General features: G+C 32.3%; 1 protein-coding gene across 1 annotated transcript in view; it reads left to right on the top strand.

Annotated features, from left to right (window-relative positions):
* LOC131841548 (matrix-remodeling-associated protein 5-like) overlaps positions 1 to 20,273 on the top strand; it is a 439,379-nt gene that overhangs the window by 222,234 nt on the left and 196,872 nt on the right. The gene's annotated exons all lie outside the window — the stretch shown is intronic.

Below are 20,273 nucleotides of genomic sequence, written 5' to 3'. Positions count from 1 at the left end.
TTGCCACTCGCGCTGCCGGAAATATTGCTGAGAGGGCTGAATGTAAAATCACGCTACCACTTGCGCTGCTAAACCTTTGACTCGCGCACGAAAAACCAACAATCTTGGGAGCGCCGGGCATTGCGAGTAGCAGCGCCAATGACATGGGAAGTGTTTCCACTACTATTTACACTCTCGCGCTGCTCACTTACCTGCCCACTCGGGCAGAGTGTAAATTGGGCATAAGTGGCCTAGGACAGTAATGCTACAGAGGAGCTTCCACCTGTGTACACTTGTGGAATGAACTGCCTTCCGAGAGATTTTTCGAGAGACTACAGCATGGGGTTTTTCAAGAAGAGTATATTAAGGTTATTTAAGGGTCAACAACGCGCACATGTCACCCTTGGTGTCTGCGTTCATATCGAGTTAGTGACTGGTGCTAGTAAAGGCACAAGTGAATTATTACTTATAATTTTAAAATTGTACGTTTATTAGATCGTTTTTTGAGAAGGAATTTCTTAAAGAATACTATTGTTTCTTAAGGGTTGGCAACATGTACGTGACACCCCTAGTACTTCAGGCGTCCATAGCGAACGGTAACTCTTTACCATCAGATGGTCTATATACCTGATTCTACCATTGTAGAAAAAAAAAGTTAAATGTGCATGCCGTTATGCGTATTGTGACCAGCACTTTATTGTAGAAACCATTAAAGTTATATTTAGAAATGAGTATACATAATAGTTTTATATAAATAATGTATGTCTGTTCATCAGTCGTTTTGCCGATTAATGGTAACACTTAATCGATAAATCGACCGATGCCTGATGAAGTAAAAATATATTGTATTTTGAAATATAATCATTTAATTTGAAAATAAGTGTTCATATTAATATTATGAATACAAAGGCATTTTTATCTGTCTGTCTGTCAGCTTTTACGAGCAAACGCTGGAATATTTAGAGGCTATATTATGAGAAAAAAATATCCTGTAAAGGGGTGAATAGGGGAAGAAAGTTTGCTTAGCGGATGTCGCCGGTAACAGCAAATTTATAATAATTAAATTATAATATAAATTATAAATGTAAATGTTATTTAAAAATACATCATTCTCTTTATAATATTAATGCGTAAAATTATTATTAATAATACAAGTATCAAATAAACGGTTAATTACTTAAGTAATAAGAAAAAATATATTAGAAAATATTTATATAAGAAGAGTGTGGTTGATTCCCTATTACCTTCTGTTTATTATTCAATTGCTAATAGGTAGTATTTATTTATATATTATATGCCTAGGGGTTTTACTAAATGTAATGTTTTATTAATGTTTTACTACTAATGCTATCCTTGTACCAAAATAATTACATATATTCTTCTAATTCAGATAACATTAGTTAAAAAGAAAAGCAATTAAGTATAAATAAGTTTTCTGTTTGTACTGTAGAAAAATTACATACAAAAATTTGTTTCTATGTAAGATTTAGGAGAAATAAATCTTGAAGTACATGTAATATTTTAGTTTATAAACTTACAACTGTGACCTTCTAGCTTATTATATTACTAAAGAATTGACTTCTACAACTAGAAGATAAGGTAAATAAAAATATAAATGATCATTGTTGAAATAATATATATAATATGAATATGAGCACTTTTAATTTTCCATATTTTTTATTCTACCACTCATACGGAACGTAGACTCATCACAAGAAGAATGAGCAAGAAACTTGCGTGTTACTCTTTTCAAATAATAATGTTGTTCAGACAAACATTTAGTGTGTATACAAACTGCCATATGTATATATATGAACTAGCTTTTGCCCACGGCTTCGCTCACGATAATTTATCCCCTTAGGGATGGAATTTATCAAGATCCTTTCTTGGGGGATGCCTACGTCATAACCTGCATGCCAAATTTCAGCCCGATCCGTCCAGTAGTTTGGGCTGTGCGTTGATAGATCACTATGTCAGTCACCTTTGAGTTATATATATTTAGATTTTGTGTGTTTACAGACTGCCAACTTTGCTAAAGAGCTTGATTTACTTATGTCAACTAAACTATGACATAATAAATAATGTCAACTAACTTTGCTAAAGTTGTAATAAGTAAATCAATAGTTATTTGAATTACAAAAAATTCTGGAATAAAAAAAAACAAAATATTTATATACAAAATATAAATATAAAAACACGCATAAAAAATAATATGATGACACGGTGTCACTTTCAAGTGACGCAATCGTAACACTGGTATCTTTTCACATTCAGTAGCTGCCTACGTCTTATGACACAGTTCAATTGGTCACCCACGTTGGTTTTCCCAATCAAAACCATACTATCAAATGTTATACACATTTTATTTGATACTAGCTGTCCCGCGCAACTTCGTCTGCATTATACTTATCATTATATTGCTATTTCTCCAAATTCACATAATATCCGTTTAAATTATAGCCTATATGTATAGCCCCCCTACCCCTTCCCCCCACCCAAGGTAACAAACTACAACACTTTCACATTGCTAATATTAATAATAACTAGCTGTGGCTTTTTTTTATTTTTATGTTTTCTTTATATATTCCACTTATTGTCTAATAAAATATAGAATGAATGAGAAGAATGATATAAGAATAAAAAATAGTTAGCAGCCAATGTAACATGTCATTTAGACCTCCACGCCCGCTTCCCCCTGGAAATCATCGTGATAAATTCCTGGTGACATTTCTATAATGGATTAACTTACCTAAGCTCATGCTCATCTTATCAACCTCCACTGTTGCCTCGCTATGGTAAAGCGATAGCTCAGGCGGGATCACCATTCTAATATTATGAATAAAAACAAACAAAATATATTTTTTATAATATCATCATCTGCTTCTTCCTATTTATTTGCGGTTGACGTACTATATTTTTCTCTTCCATTCATCCCTGTTCGCAGTCATATTGTTATTTCCTCCCTTTCTTACCATATCATCTTTCACACAGTCCATCCTTCTCTTTCGTTCTTCCTCTGTTCTTATAACCGTCCACATTCATATGTAACACCTTCCTTAAGATATGATCATCTTTTTTTTATAACAATCGATGTAAATATAGGATAAAGGCTATAGTATAAGATCTGGTAAAGTAAATATCGGTTTATCGTTTTCACCTGTTCTTGTAGTAGTCCTACCTGAAATTATTTCAAATCATTATTATTATTCGCTTAATTATAACAGTAACTAAATGCGTGTAAACCCACCTTTTATAATAAAACGGCCTTAACCTTGTCACGCCCGCATACAATTTCCTTATTTTAAAGCCGATTGTTAATTAAATTAACTTTGTTACATTAGTTAATGCTTTAATAACGCGAATAAAGGAAATTAATATTAAATACGTATGGATAAAGGACTATTCTACAATACCTTATATGGTGGAGATATTGTAATTACTATTAGCCCATCGTGATGAAATCACTTGGTTTCTAGAGGGAACCGCGTGGAGATTAAAATGATATGGTACATTGGCATTTATAATATATATATATATAATAATAATAATAATAATAATATCTCAGGACAATTCACACAGCGCCATCTAGTCCCAAGCTAAGCAGAGCTTGTGTTATGGGTACTAGACAACTGATAAAATACATGGACACATTTTTTTTTAAATAAATACATATTATACATAGAAAACACCCAGACCAATACAAACATCAATACAATCAAATATTTGTACCGTGCGAGGAATCGAACCCACGACCATCGGATAGTAAAGCGGTGTGCTAAACCACTAGTCCACCGAGGCTGTCATATATATCGTTATCCCAAAAGGGATAGTTATATATCAATTTTGGAAAGTATACTTTGTGAACGCAATACTTGATATGCTTTCGCTTAGTATATTTGAATCCAAAGCGAAGGGCGAGCCTACAATTGTCTCCCGGAATTTACTCATTTTTAATGCCAGACTTGAACTCCCGACCTTGTCAGGCGCCATAGACACTATACCATGACCCTGTAATGTATAGAATCATATTAACATTTTTCTTACCTATAAAGATTTTATACATATGCTGAAAACTTGTACTTAAAAATATTAGTTACTATCTCTTATTATTAATATTATATTATCTATAGACAGATCGTGTATATCTATAGATCTATCTCGGGCAAGCAGATCTTGTATGTTTATAATATAAGTATAGGAGTATAGTAATGAAAATATACATACGCGTGCGAAGCTACCGGCGTTAGTTAATCATTATTAAAAGCATTAAGATGCAATTAACAACACTCGCACCATCAATTTTAAGTACAAAATGGTGTATTATTTTCATTAAATCATACTTTAGTATCTTTACAACGTCGTCGAAGTACTTAATGTGGAATTATTAAAAGTTTTCTTACGATGTACAATAACAAGATGGCGGATGAACGCGTTGATTATAAAATCGCTTAATATTAAAATAGAAGTTTGGTAATAGCACGCTGATGGTTTACCGTAACCGATTTCGATCGATCGGTATTGGAATTGTAATATTTTACTCGTTTGTATTATTGAATTAAATAATATTAACATTAGTTCCATAGTATACATATTATTGTTAAATAATGAGTATAACAGTAGGTGGCGTATTAAAAATAATCATGAAATTAAGTAATTTTCTCAACTTTCTATAATATATATATAGAGCAAAATTTAGGCAAATTATCTTATTTACGTCCTAATACGTCCAACTATTTTTACATGAAATCTTTACTCACAAGAAGTTACTTTTCGCCTCGCACGATTTTATTATATGTAATAATATTGTTTTTACTGTAAACCTATTTGGTTCTATTTTTATTGACTGCCTCGGTGGTCTAGCGGTTAAACACACCGCTTTACTACCGATGGTTGCGGGTTTGATTCCCAAACACGTAGAAACATTTGTAATCGTGAGTAAAATTGCTTGTATTGGTTTTCTATATATATTATGTATATATTTACAAAAAAAGTATTTATGTATTCTATCAGTTGTCTAGTACTCATAACACAAGCTCTGCTTAGCTTGAGACTTGATGGCACTATGTAAATTGCCAGTGTTATTATTAGTATTCCCTTTCAGATCCTTTCTCTTGTTCTTTTATTATAAATCGTTGTTATGGAGAAGATATTCTTGGTATCTGATTACTAACATTAGCTACTATTTAATAGCTACAGTAATTTCAAGTTTCAACCACCTCTCTAATCAATTAGTTACTTAGGTTTCTGTGTTGATTGTCGCCTGCCTAATCCTTGTTAATGTAAATCTAATTAAAACAATACTTATTTAAAAGAGCAACGCACAAGTTTCTTGGTTATTCTTCTTTTGATGAGTCTGCATTCCGAATTAGCGGTGGAATAAAAAAAATGTGACCACTCAAAAGTGAAATAAGATTATTTGAATAAAGATTATATCTTTCTTTCTTTCTTTCTTTCTTAGTAAGGTAAAGTAAACCATTTCAATATATTTTTCCACTAAATATATTGAAATGGTTACCATTATACGGGTGATGCCACAGGACAGTCCGATTTACCATTACGTTCAAAATTGATTCCCTTTCCGTCAAATGATTAAGTTTCAGCGGTCTCGCATTTCTCTCCCCCGGTTTTTGAGCCTTCTAACATTTTTCCGGGGCCAAATAGAATTTGTTTAATTAATCCTCTTGTATCTACAAAGGCTATTCAGATTTTAATTTATTGACAGAGCTTTTCGTTAAATATGGCGATCTCCTTTGCCATTTTAATGGCAATTCATTTTTCAACAACACATTCACAATTGGATCTTTTGGCTTTCTGTCTCTTCCAATCTAGAAATATGCAGAAAGGGTTACATTGCGGGTTTTAGAATTTAATTCACGACCTCGGTAGTCTAGTTCACCGTCTTATATCCTATAATTGTAGGTTCGATTCTTCGCACGATGCTAACACATTGTATTCATAATATGAATATAAATGGAAACATTTACTTGTTATTGGATTTCTAAAGTAATATTATTATAAATATAATAAAAAAATGTGTATGTAATTATGTTTTTCCAGCAGTTGTCTCTATGATACAAGCTCTTCTTAGCTTAAAACTAGATGGTGCTGTGAAAACTATTATATAATTCTTCTGCAATATTTTATGTTTCCAATGTTGCGATGTTAAGGTACTTATATCAATAGTTGAGCTCATGTTATATTATCTAGCGACTATTGCTTTAGACCGCCGACTCAGAATGTACCATGTACCATGTCAGGTTGACCTCCGCGGTTCCTTCTGGAAACCATCGTGATAAACTCCTGGTGAATTTGTCACGATGGGCTAACTGACCTGACCTCATGTTCATCTTATCATCTTCCACTTGTGCCCAGCCAGCGTAAACCGTTGGCGTCGGCGGGTGCACCATTCCATTATAAATAAATCATAAAAAAAAACTCGTCGGTAGATAATGAACAAACACATCGATAACAAACCAAATTAATATAAGAGACAACGGAAGGCCGTCTGCTATTGATTCCACTACAACTAGCGAAATCTGGACATATCAATTATCAATAACAAGCATCGACGACAAATGACCTACTCAGACAATACCTCTAACTACCACATCTGGTAAGACAGTCTTAAAGGTGTACTTAATTAAACTTCCACAAATGCTAAAAGAACACTTAATCACAAAAAAAGCTAGGCCATTTCATTATGAACTACAAATATGGAGCAATCTCCAAAAGAGCTTAGTCAGTCTTCGTCTAATATTTCATGGGATTCCCAACAAACGTTACTGCAAATCGACTCTATACTTTTGGGTATCAATTGCGAACTTGTGTACGCGAAAATGATCTTTATGGCTAATGGAATAGAGTCGTTCAAACCCGCAAACTAGTCAGTTATTATTTAATCTCCTGGACTACCGCCAGGACGCGCTTTAGAAATGGCAAAACGCTTATTATTCATAAGGTTTTCTGAATTGTATAAACTGGTTTATTTAGGTATGGGTTATATAATTTTGCTATTCGATTGCTTTTGACACCGATTTTAAAAATATGTCCTTAATTTTATATGAGTATAGGAAATGAGAGAAGAAAACTAATAATAACCTCTCTGGAGTATTCACACAGCGCCATCTAGTCCTTGCACACAAGCTATACTTACCGTGGAACTAGATGGCGCTGTATTAATTGTCCAGGGTTATTTATTTATTATCTATACATCTATACATAAAAATAAAATTGGAGTGTCTGTTTGTAATATTGAAATAACCCTTTTTACTACATGTATATGGATATAAATACGGTATAATACGTCTGTCTGTCTGTTCCGGCTAATCTCTGAAATGGCTGGACAGATTTTGACGGAACTTTTGACAGGTAGCTGATGTAATAAGGAGTAACTTAGGCGACTTTTAGTTTAGAAAAATAAAGTTAAATTCCACGCGGACGGGGTCGCGGGAACAGCTAGTCATCAATAAAAAAAAACAGTTAACCCTGGGCTTCCAAATCCTAGGTATGTTGTCTCATACGTACTAATAGTGGCATTATAAAAACAAATAATACAAATTCATTAAGTAAGGACAAACTTTCGTGTTTATAATATCAGTATGAACAATACTGTTTTACTTTGAATGTAACAGTCTGTCAAAGTGTAACACATGGAATCAGCAAACGCGAGCATCAAAAAACTCCATCCATTGACAAACTCTTCGGCGCCATAAATTAAAATTCGTAACAAAAATAGAACGGTACAACATCAAGATCACTAATTTAATTAAAACTTCGGCAAACGCGACCCGAGATCGTGTAAGTTTGATCGAAGTTGGTTCTGCAGCGAGAATTCTTTTGCCCTTTCTATTAAAAATACTTCCCCTTTGTAGTGACAGCGCACTTATCACTGTTTTTGTTGTGGATTTAAATACTTAAATAAACAACAAAAAAAATGATAAGTGCATATTTTTATTTTCGTTATATTGTAAAATTTGGCTATTTTAGTGTTGGCAAACGCATGTGACACCCCTGGTGTTTCAGGCGTACATAGGCTACGGTAACCGTGTGCTTGTTTGCCACCAACATGATGTAAAAAGAAAAACACTAGACGCAAAAACAGGGGTGTCATAAGTTCGACGAGTATCTGCATGTCTGTCTGTAGTATGGTAGCTCCTAAATTAATGGACCGTTTTTGATATTCATATTATTTGAAAGCTGGCTGAATTAATTTGAGTTTTTTTTTAAACTTAAATTAAATTTAAGTTAAGTTTTGTGATGCCGGGGATACGTAAATTTTTAATTTTATAATTACATTAATGAATTCCTACAACTTACTTATCACCACTGTTTTTATTGGATTTAAATGTATCTAATATTTTGTTATATATCTTGGAATGGACTATTTTTCATTGAATGAATATCGAATTGTGCCACCACAAAATGATTTTGATATGTCCTACTTATTATTCTGGGATATATATACGTATTTAGTTTAATTAAAATTTAATTAAAATCCTTCCAGTCGTTTAGTGTGAAACAGTCACTGACATCCATCTTCATCAGCTCATAAAGTTTGTAAATATTTGTAAAATTACTTCAGCTGGTTTAATATATTTTTTATGTACCATTGACTTTTGTTATAGTACAGACTATGACGATTTATTTTTTATCTCTTTAAATAATAAAGACTACATTTTAACTAAACACTGCTCATAAATTTTTAAGTGTTAAAGTTTGTAAATTAAGTTTTGAATTAGAATTTATGTTCGATCTCAAACCAAATTGAACTAATTAAGTAGTTTCTAAGTTGGATCTAAGTTACGAATTTTATAGTCAATTTAAATGTGTTTTTTTTTTATTGCAATGTTATTTCTTTTAATAACTTTTTAAGAAATTGGGTACTTCTGTTGAAACTTTAATCATTAATTTTGTTTACGTATAACAAAGTTTTTAACTCATTTCAAATATAAAAAATGGATACTCTTATTTTATAAATAAGTTAGAGATCTGTGATTTGTTAAACAAATGTGCATGGCAATAGTTGTTCATGCACGAGTTTTTCATTTAATGTTAGACATAGACACCTATATAGATGCACAATGTAAATGAAAAAAATAAAAATGAATCCGATGAGTATCTTGCCAGTTCTTCTCAATTGAACTGTATACTGAACTGGACCGTAGGGAAAAATACTAATACAAAAAACTAATATTAATGAGCAGCTAAAATGTCCTAAATAAATACATGAATAAATGATTTTTGATTTGAGTTGATTACATAAATTTATAGAAGAGTAACTAAAAAAACTGGCCTTAAAAAAAACATTCAGTTGAGTATCTTGCCAGATCTTCTCGATTCAATCAGTATACTGAACTTTACGATAGGGAAAAATATTAATACAAAAAACTTAGGATTCATGATCGGTTAAAATGTCCTACACGAATGATTTCTGATTTGATCCGATTTGATCCGATTTGATTTAATATGTCTAATATTGCTAATACAACTAGCTATTATCCACAATATTTTAGATCTAAATGGAATGGTAAACAAGCTGACAGTTTAGCTGATAGTAAACGGTACATGAATAGAAACACTGAAATCACGCTATCATATAACGTCCGTGACACGACCCATTGCGATTTTTTGTAATACAAACGTTAAAAATTGTGTACCCTGGGGTTTGTTATTCTGTTTTATCGTAAAGGCTTGTTTAACTAAATTGAAACTAACAATAGTATCAATCTAGCCAGCACAAAAAAATGCAATCATTGTATTTTTATCTTCATTTTGTAATAAGCTACATGTAAAGAAATTCATCATTAAACATTGTTTTAAAATCATATTCTACTAGATTTGCCCGCGGTTTCACCCGCATAAAATTTACAGCCTATGTGTTACTCTGATGTATCAGCTACGTTACTGTAAAGTTTCATCGAAACTCGTTTAGTAGTTTTTGCGTGAAAGAGTAACAAACATTCATCCCTCCATCCATGCATCCATACTCACAAACTCTCGCGTTTATAATATTAAAACAATTATATTCAAAATTGGTACTTAAAATTTTGTAAATAAAGAACACAGAATTTTTTCCCGCCAATTCTCGCAAAAAATGGCGGCGCACAAAACAAACGACACATTCAAAATTTTAATATTTCTCACACATGTGATTCACGGCGTACGTTTCCTACTAAAATAAATTATGATGTTGCGTTTTACGCACATATTTAGTGGTTGTAAATTAGAAATACGACTTTCCGGTCGCTAAGTTGTGGTTATTGCTTTTTGCCGTAATATCCTTTACTTCATCTGTGCAACGTTTTATGTTTTAATTGTATAAACAAGATATAGTTTCAAAAAGGTTTATCTACTAATCGCCCAGTGATCAAATTTCGACCATAATACATTAATTTTTAAGTTAAAATAACATTTTAGTTGCATTATCATAGGACATAAATAAATGTTTTATATTGTATAAGTAGGTATAGTTTCAAAAAGGTTTAAAGTTTTTATATGTACTAGTTGCCCAGTGATCAAAATTCGACCATAATACGTTTCTTTTAAAGTTTAAAATGTATTATTGTAATGAGATATTAATAAATTCACATATTATACAAATTCGAAACAGACAATATCTACTCTGTGCGACAGTTTATTGAAACTTGTATTTGAAATTTTGGGACGCAATTTTCATTTCTCTACACTTTTCCATGTACTACATTAATTCATTAAGCAAGTAATCACTAAGTTACAAGAGAACATAATTCCCACAATCCCATAATCGGTTTGTGTATGAATTATCTTAAAAAAAGAATTTAGGAAATCGATTTCAATACTCCCAAATTAAAGTTACTTTCAAAATTTTAAGGTAATAATTTAGCTATCAAATACATATATTTGTACTCACCCTCTGTGAAACGTCTGTAAAATGGTTGCTATTTTTTTTATTATTACTCTGCTTTTTCAATAAAGCATATACTGTAACACATTGGTTTATACACTAATACTATAGTATACATATCTTGTATCTTACCTTATCTTATGGAATCAAAACTCATTTATTCATGTAGACTCACAGTCGCCTATGAACGAAAAGTTTTATGTATTATTCCCTATTCCCATCCAGATCAGTATACAGATTCAATTTAGAAGAACTGGCAAGAAACTCAATTGATTTTTTAAAAACCAGTTTATTATATTATATTTATATTACCAGTTACATTTGACACTTATATAGGTGTATGTCTAAAATCAAATTAAAATCTATTATTATTATTTAATTATTTAGTTACAAACAACCAATTTCGTAAAAAAAAATTATTTGTTTTTATATATGAAAGCTTTAAATATTTATAATTTAATTATATATATATAATAAAATGTTTTCAGCGAAAACACAGTATTGTAAGAGATTAATTTACTTTTTCAATTATAAAAATCGTATCAAACAAGAAATATCCATATTAAAGAAGTGCCAAGATGGGAATAAAACATTTTTAATGCAAGCATATTATGCTAGGGGCTAAAGGCGGCTCATTACAAAATAATGTGCCATTTCCACTGCCCATGATCCAAATATGTCGTAATTCGGGCCGAGGGAATTTCACCCATAATATTCTTATTTCACAGTTGAAAATTGCTCGGAAAAAGATGACAGTGAATTTGAATTCTGGATTGAAATTGGCGCTATCTGTGCCGGTGTAGGAAATTAATTTCATTGTTCGGGACAAGAGTGTCTTTTATTCAGTTATGGCGCTTTTCTTCCATTAAAAATACATAAAATGTTGGGAAAGGTTGACTTACTTTTTCTTTTTTCAATGAGTCACTATACCTTTGATAAGAAGTTTAATGTTGCCAGTTTTTATGCTACTGAGAAATATTAAATGGTGTCAATAAAAATAAATGCTACGAACTTTTACGAACAAGACACACATAAGTGTGTATTTATTTATTTATAATGCTTTATTACACCGACATTAAAAACATTGAAAAATATAACAATAGATTACAGAAAAAAGGAGGAGAAGCCAGTCTTATCGCTAATGCAACCTCTTCCAGACAACTTTAGGAAAGAGAGTATTACTAAAAATAAAACCGTTAAAAATATACCAATAGATTAAAGAAAGAAGAAGATACAGGTATCGATCTTATCGCTAACGCAATCTCTTCTAGGCAACTTTAGGAAGGAGAGTAATATTAAAAATAAGGTAAACGGCACGTAAGTGGAAATAAGTTTAAAAAAAAGATAGAAAGATTAGGAATTGAAAGAAAAAAGAATGAAGTGAAGGTTTCCAATGTGACGGTAGGAAAAAGAATTACTAAATAAAACTGCTTAAATGATGTTTATTTGTATCAAACGGTTATTTCTATTTCTGTGATACGAGATTTTTAACGTAATGATGTTTTGCAACATTTTTCATCGCAACTCCGCTCCCATTGGTTATAGCGTGATGTTATAACTTAAAGCCTTCTTTGATAAATGAGCTATCTATCACTAAAATAATTTTCTAAATTCGATATAATTATTTCGATATAAATTTCTATCGAATAGTATTGAAGATTAGCCCGAACAACACAAACTTTACCTAGAGCTTGCGTTATGGGTGTTAGACAACTGATACAAAAATTAAATTTATTTTTGTAAATACATAGATAATATACATAAAAACACCCATACCGATACAAACAATCGTATGAATACAAATATTTGTACCGTCCGAGGAATCGAACCCGCGACCATCGGAAGTAAAACAGTGTGCTAAATTATTACACCAATGCCGTCGATATAGGTATATAAAATATAATAGATATAAGTATATACTTATGTATTTATCTAAAGAGAAATGGATTCTCCCCTATTATTCCAATACAATATTTGTACTGTCTGATCGCAGATATGGATAGTCCGGATCGCTTTATCCAAATACAGAAATCCGATCTTAATTCTAATTTCACCTGCAATAATTGTACTATTACAATGGTGGTCACTGCCAATATTAAATTAGCTTAATTTCCTCTATTGGTCTGTCCCGGCCACACAGCAATTACATTGGCAGGATAATCTCAATAAAGTCCCAGTTCAGTGGTTCCTAAACTTGATCGGACACAACTATGTAATACAAACTCAAAGACAGTTTATTTATTGCAGTATCACAAACATATAAAACACATGCATACAGTGTAGTTAAGTTGTTACAATTGTATTGTGAGGTTATAATTGTATTGTGAGACTCTAAAAGAGATGGCATAATATATAAATAGGAGATAATATAGAAATAATATATAATGAAATTTTAATACATGAATAAGATACATTCAAAGACCATCAGATACAAATAATCATACTCAAGAACACAAAGTCTTTATCCCATGCGAGGAATAGAAACTGCGACATTAGAAATAAGACGGTGTGCTTAACCACTAGATCACCGGGACCTTAAAGTTCAAGTTAATATTTTACTTTAGTCTTCAGACAAAATAATATATAATGAAATTTTAATAGCTGTGACCTAATAAATAACATTACGATTGACGACCTCGGTGTTCTAGCGGTCTAGCAGACCGCTTTACGACCGATGGTCGCGAGTTCGAATCCTCGCACTGCACAAACATTTGTATTCAAGAGTATGATTGTTTGTATCCGTCTGGGTGTTTTCTATGTATAATATGTATTTATATACAAAAAAAAACTATGTATATGGATCAGTTATCTAGTATCCATAACACAAGCTTTAGCTAGCTTAACTTGGGTCTAGGGTGCTGTGTGAATTCTCCTTAAAAAAAATACAGACTCAAATGCCGTACTGCGGGATGAGGGAGGAAAGGTATTGTTAGTACTGTGGACTAATGACAATATTGCTAATAATGTGATAGTGATAAATTCATGTTGAATTAATCACGATAGGCTAACTGATCTGGCCTCGTACTCATCTTATCATCCTCCACTGGTGCCCCGCTAGCGTAAACCACCTCATACTCATCTTATCATCCTCCACTGGTGCCCCGCCAGCGTAAACCGTTAGCGCAGGCGGGTACACCATTCCATTATCATTCAAAAGAACAAAATGCCATATGCTGCACTTTGTAGTTTCAGGACCCGATCAATACTAGCTTGCGACCCACCACTTGCAACTAGTTTCGGAAATACTGATTCAGTTCTGCGACCCACTTGCAAATAGTTTGGGAAGTACTGATTCAGTTCTCAGTATAAACTATCTGTAACCACGTATTGTTAGTACATTCGGGATAGGAAACTATTCAGATCAGTTATATAGAGATGTTTTGTTGAATCTATGCATAATGGATGGCGGAGCCAAATTTGTAGCACAAATCTCTGTAATCCATTGTTTCGGTTCATATGTACGTCGGTGCCAGAGACTCAGTTTCTCTATCAGACAATTAGATCTACAAATCATTAATTTTTGTTAATTATTTATTTACTTAATTAGTTAATTAGTTAATATAATTATACTAACTGACCCCGCAAACGTTGTTTTGTCATATAAATTAAAATCGCTAATAAAAAGTAGGGGTTGATGGTAGAATAGTGAAAATTTAGGGTTCTATGTTTTTTTAATGTTAAATCATAAAAAAATTGACAATTTTTTTTTAATATTATTGGTACTAGTTACTCGCCCCGGGTGTACATGTATTATATATTTCTCCCTTCCTTTATTTACCTTCCTCTTCACTCACTATCTATAAAAAAATTTTTCAAAATCCGTTGCGTAGTTTTAAAGATTTAAGCATACATTAGGACGGATAGTCAGCGACTTTTTTTTTATACTATGTAATGATAATTACCATATTCTTCGAAATCTTTACATAGTATAAAATGAAGTCACTCTCGTTTTCTGTACGGTTAGATCTTTTTAACTATACAACGGATTTTAATGCAGTTTTCAGCAATAAATAGAGTGATTCAAGAGGAATGTTTACGTGTGTCGTATTGTACATGCACATCCGTGCGAAGACGGGCGGGCAGCTAGTAATACATACAATAACAATTACAATTACATTACAATACATATTGCCCAATACATTAACAGTTGCATTGTAACCTACACACAATGGAATTTGAATAATAGCAATCATGATAAAGAATAATATATCCTAACGCGTTGAAATAAGGTAGTAACTCGATTAAATTGCTATAACGCAATACTTAGTATGTGTTGGAATGGATGACTTTTTGGATGAAAACATTTTATTTCAAATGTTATTTCCGCAATGATCAGTAAAGGTAAGTGGCACATGTACTATGTTCCATATCTAATTTAAATGGTATTTTTTTAATGATGTTAATGGAATGATGCATCCGTCAGGCAGGAGTTCACCTTTAGCAGCTCCATAAGTCCTTCCGCGGGTTTGGAGTGCCATCTGCACTCGTCCCCTAACGTCCGGTGAATCTGTAAAGGCCAGCTGCGGCCGACAGCATTAGAGTAGTCCGAAAAAAAAAGCACCCGTCTGCGCCAAACTATTAACTCTGGCGAGGCACCAGTGGCAGATGATAAGATGAGCATGAAGTCAGCTCAGTTAATCCATCGTGGCAAATTCACAAGGAACTTATCATGATGGTTACCAGATAAACCGCATCCAGGTAAACAAGTTTGTCTCACATGGTACATTACTAACAATCCCCTTTCAGTATTCGTACTGAATAGACTATATTCATATTTTTGTTATTTAGTCTACTTTACAAACTGTCTGGTTGAATATGGCAGTTCGATTACTGCGTAGAGGTATGAATACGGGTACAAGTAAACACCGTCTGGATGTTTTCTATGTATATATTCATTTTTAATACAAGCAATCACACTTATGAAAACAAACGTTTGTACCGTGCGAGTAATCGGAAGTAAATCGGTGTGCTAAAGGCTAGACCACCGAGGCTGTTAAAAATAGCGTCATTTTTAAAAAATTACATACGTATGAAGTTACGGGCAGAGTTTGTTATTGATATGGATGAAGAGAATATTTTCATATAAAGATAGAGGAGAAATTTAGCACATAATATATTTAGCAATAAGGTGTTGTATACGAACGTGTGTGGTAACATTCATCGTCATTTTATCGTGGCATATCTGGCTAGTTAGATAATAATAATTAGTTAATAGACAATGATAATAATAATTAGTTAATAGTTAATAGACGTTTCCTCAGATTACCACAAATAGTGGCAATTCTCTGCTTATCCTCGTAATACGATTACAAATGAATCATTTAGAGACAATGAAATTGTATGGTTCAGAATATGAAGGGCTGCCAAACGGGGCATCCTAAGTCAATATTAACATTACTATGTAGGTGCGTTTTAGGCAGGAATCTAATATTTGCAATCTGTGAACACTATTCAAGGAATTTAGATAAATCTTCAGGGATGTATAAAAGTAAAGTGTTTTCTGTGTGGAAGATAAAATTGATACAGTTTTCGTTATCATTTTGAAAATTCTTTGCAAGATTTAAAAACAGTACATATATGCTTTAGTTCTGTCCATCCAGAAGTATCCGATGAAGGTAGCTAGTTTGTCATAATTAGGTTCAAGATTCTCGAAGAAAAATAAACAGACTACCACAAAAATATGCATATATGCCGTTGAATGAAAATGTTTCCCTCTTCTTACCAAATGTTAGGTTTACGTCAAATTTCATGATGATTGATTAAGCCGTTAAGGCATGAAAGCGTGACAAACTTACTTTCTAATCTATCAATATATATATTATAATCATATGTCCTATGTATGTAGGCAGGTAGGCATTATATACGAACCGCCGCATCTATTTGGCTAGTTCTTTTTGTGTTATGTTTGTTATTTTCAGAGCAAGATCTGTATGAATGACAATGTTTGAAATAAACTTACGGAAAAGTAGAAAATGATTTAAAATTCTACTGTTTTAGATAATATGGATCTAAAATACACACACAAAACCACCTGATGTTAAGCGGTAATTATCGCCTATATACATGAACAGCACTCCGGACATCACGTTATCATTTGACACCCGAGATACCAATCTAGAGAACTAAAATGTCATGTCTTTCATCCTATAATTCCACTGACTAATCTGGACCTTACAAACGAAATACTGCTTAAAAAGCAAGCTGCTTGTCGGCTGAAATAGGTGAGACTGAGGTTCACACTGAGATGACGATTAACAGTCTACCTTTGTTCCTATTGCCAATTTCATGCTCTCGTTTTCTTTAATAGTAACTTCAACTAGTTCATAATATTAATTAAGATATTCAATATTAATAATCTTTGTTAATTTATTGGGAACATTGAAAATTGGCCAATTTTCTTCACAACAAATAAGCTTGTATTCCTTGCTGAGTTCTGTAGTAGATGCCAAACGGAAACCAATCATTGTCCGTATTCGAACTTCGAAACAATAGTATATTTCGGAATCCATAGTAGAGTACCAGTAAATACATCTGCTAACAGATTTGTTAGTCTTGCAAAAGTTATTGAGTAGACGTAATTTGTTACTTTCAATCTTTTTAGATAGCAATTTCTCTTTATACCTCTGGATTTAGACGTTAAAAACTGGCATTCAAAATATAATAGAAAATAACTCATAGATCTTTTAAAAAAAAGTTTTTGTAGAGGTTAATGAGCATGCGGCTAATGGTATATCTAAGTAATTATCTAATCTACTATTTTTTTAAATTTATTTATTGGATGCGAGCAGCGCCGGACCGATCATCATGGAGATCTTTGGGGGAGGCCTATGTCCAGCAGTGGACGTCTTCCGGGCTGCGATGATGATGATGATTTATTTTATCGTAGTAGTTTGTATCGTAGATAAGGATTTTATTTGTGTCTTCAGTAGTTCAGACAATCAATCAATCATCACAAGAAGAATGAGCAAGAAACTTGTGTGTTGCTCTTTTAAATAAATATTGATTTAATTATATTTAAATTAACAGCAATTATGCGACAATCAACATAGAAACCGCTACGCACTTAATCTCTGTTCAATCAGATAACATTGTCAGCGCTATGAATTTTAAGTAAGATATTTTCTACCAAAACATTATTATCATTTATAAGTTCTTAAATTTTATAATAAGCTTATTGAAAATATTTTATAACACCTTTAATTTTTTTTTCTGGCAAATTAAGTACATTAGTTTGCTTAATTATTAATATCAAAAAATACTTGAGTGATTTCAAAAATTCCTTCACTAATTTATTGTATACAGTATCAGCGAGTTTATATTAGGCTATATTTTATTTAAAAAAATTGATAATAATAATTACATAAAATGAAATCCATACCAAATCGGGGCTAATGTCTGGATAATAAAGAACAGTTGTCAATAAAAATATAAAAAAAAACCTTTGATATTTAGGTTGAAGAATTCTCCACAATCTTGAATCTATATAAAAATGGTCGGACGTTGAATTATTTATGAGTATCTACTAAACTAACTGACTGGCTGACGTCGGAAAATTGACACTTTTCTTTAAGTGACACCAGTACCAGCTAAAAGGGAAAATATTTTTTTATACGATTTTGTATGTTATATACCTTCCTCTTGAATCTCTCTATCTATTAAAAAACCGCTTCAAAATCCGTTGCGTAGTTTTAGATTTAAGCATACATTGTTAAATGCTCAATATAGGCAATTTATTACGATATTATTCAAATTATTACTTAATAACATGAAGTTCCCCGAAATAAATAAATATTATAAACTTGGAATTTTCAGTGTGGATGGATGGACGTAAATTTGTTATTTCTTCAAACAACAATGATGAATGGGTTTTAATAAATCTTTACCATAATATACATCAGAATAACACATAAGCTATAAACACGCAGGTGAAACTGTGGGCATAGGTAGTAGTTAATAAAATCTATATCATTTTACTAACTGTAATAGTAGTCTGTAGGCATCAAGCCTCACCAGATCCCGCCAGTCAGGCCGTCAGTTTCATTATCTGTCTGAATACAGAGGGTCTGAATAGAACTAAGATTTGAATACTGTCTTTGACTAACTAGACAATGAATCTAAGAACATAATCCAGTAAATGCAAACCCAAGTACTATTAAGTATTTCCCAACTCTATATTGATACAACTATAGAGTCTGCTACGAAATTTTTTTAAAATGTTTTTTCGGCTGTAACTTGGTTTTTATTAATGTGTTTGGGCTTTTGCTTAGACCTGTAACACTGCGACCTGTATAGATCTACTGTGCTCGCACTTTTTTTATAGTTCGCTGCGTAGGCCCTTCAGGGATAAAAGAATTGAACGATATTCTTAGGGACGATGGTGTGCACCACGGACCTTTTTAGGCTTTTATTGTATTTTTTTATATATATTTAAAATCCATTTTCTATTGTTCTATTATTTGTCACTTTTGAAATATATATATCTTTACCTTCAGCGACCGTAATTTCTCTTACAACTAAAATTAAAATATATTAATAATACAGTCCTTAAGAAACCTTAGTAATAAAAAGATGGTTTTTATCATCTGGATGAAGTATGATATTTATGACTTTATGACTTTATTTTTGTAATTATAATAACAAACAAGTTTAAGTACTGGTAGGCTGTAATTTGTTTGCTATACGGTTAATACTCATTATCAGCTATGATAATAAGTAATAATCGTCATATAGACGACGTTTGTGATACCTGTGATAGCATTCAAGCATTGCTATTCCAGAGGACTGAGGTGTACCTTCTTATCCTGTGTTTTTACTTATATATCTCACTCGTCAACGGAAACACATAGAACAAGGTCCTTAGCAATTGGCTCATTGTTGGCAATGGTGATTAGGACCCAATTGCTAGCAATGTACTCGTACCATGTTAGGTAGACATCCACGCACTTTGCTCTGAAAACCAACTGATTGCATAATGATTGATTACCTGACCTGATCTCATTCTCATATCATCCTTCACTGGTAGCTCGCCAGCTTATACTGTTAGCGCAGGCGGGTACACCATTCCATTATTGTATATTAAAAAAAAATACTCAGACGTCTTTGTTTTGTTTTTGACTTTGTTTCGTATATAGTCTATTAGATACAATTAGAACATGTCTTACTACTGTGTTACCGTTTTAGTCTAATTACGAGCGTACACTGATATATAACATCCATAATTGAATACACATGAAAGCACCATTAAATAGCACATGCGTCATGTTGTTGTCAATTGAGATGTCACAAAGTGAGACCCGAATTAACGGGACCGTAGTGTTGGGACGTCAGGTTGAAATCTATCAATAAACATTACCGATATCATGAATTCCTAAGTTTCTTTAAGAAATTGTGTGCAAAATTGAATATATATTTG

Source organism: Achroia grisella, unplaced genomic scaffold (assembly GCF_030625045.1).
Source record: "Achroia grisella isolate CSIRO2021 unplaced genomic scaffold, CSIRO_AGI_Agris_v1 utg1847, whole genome shotgun sequence".
Classification (NCBI taxonomy): domain Eukaryota; kingdom Metazoa; phylum Arthropoda; class Insecta; order Lepidoptera; family Pyralidae; genus Achroia; species Achroia grisella.
This window is presented reverse-complemented; position numbering and strand designations above follow the sequence as displayed.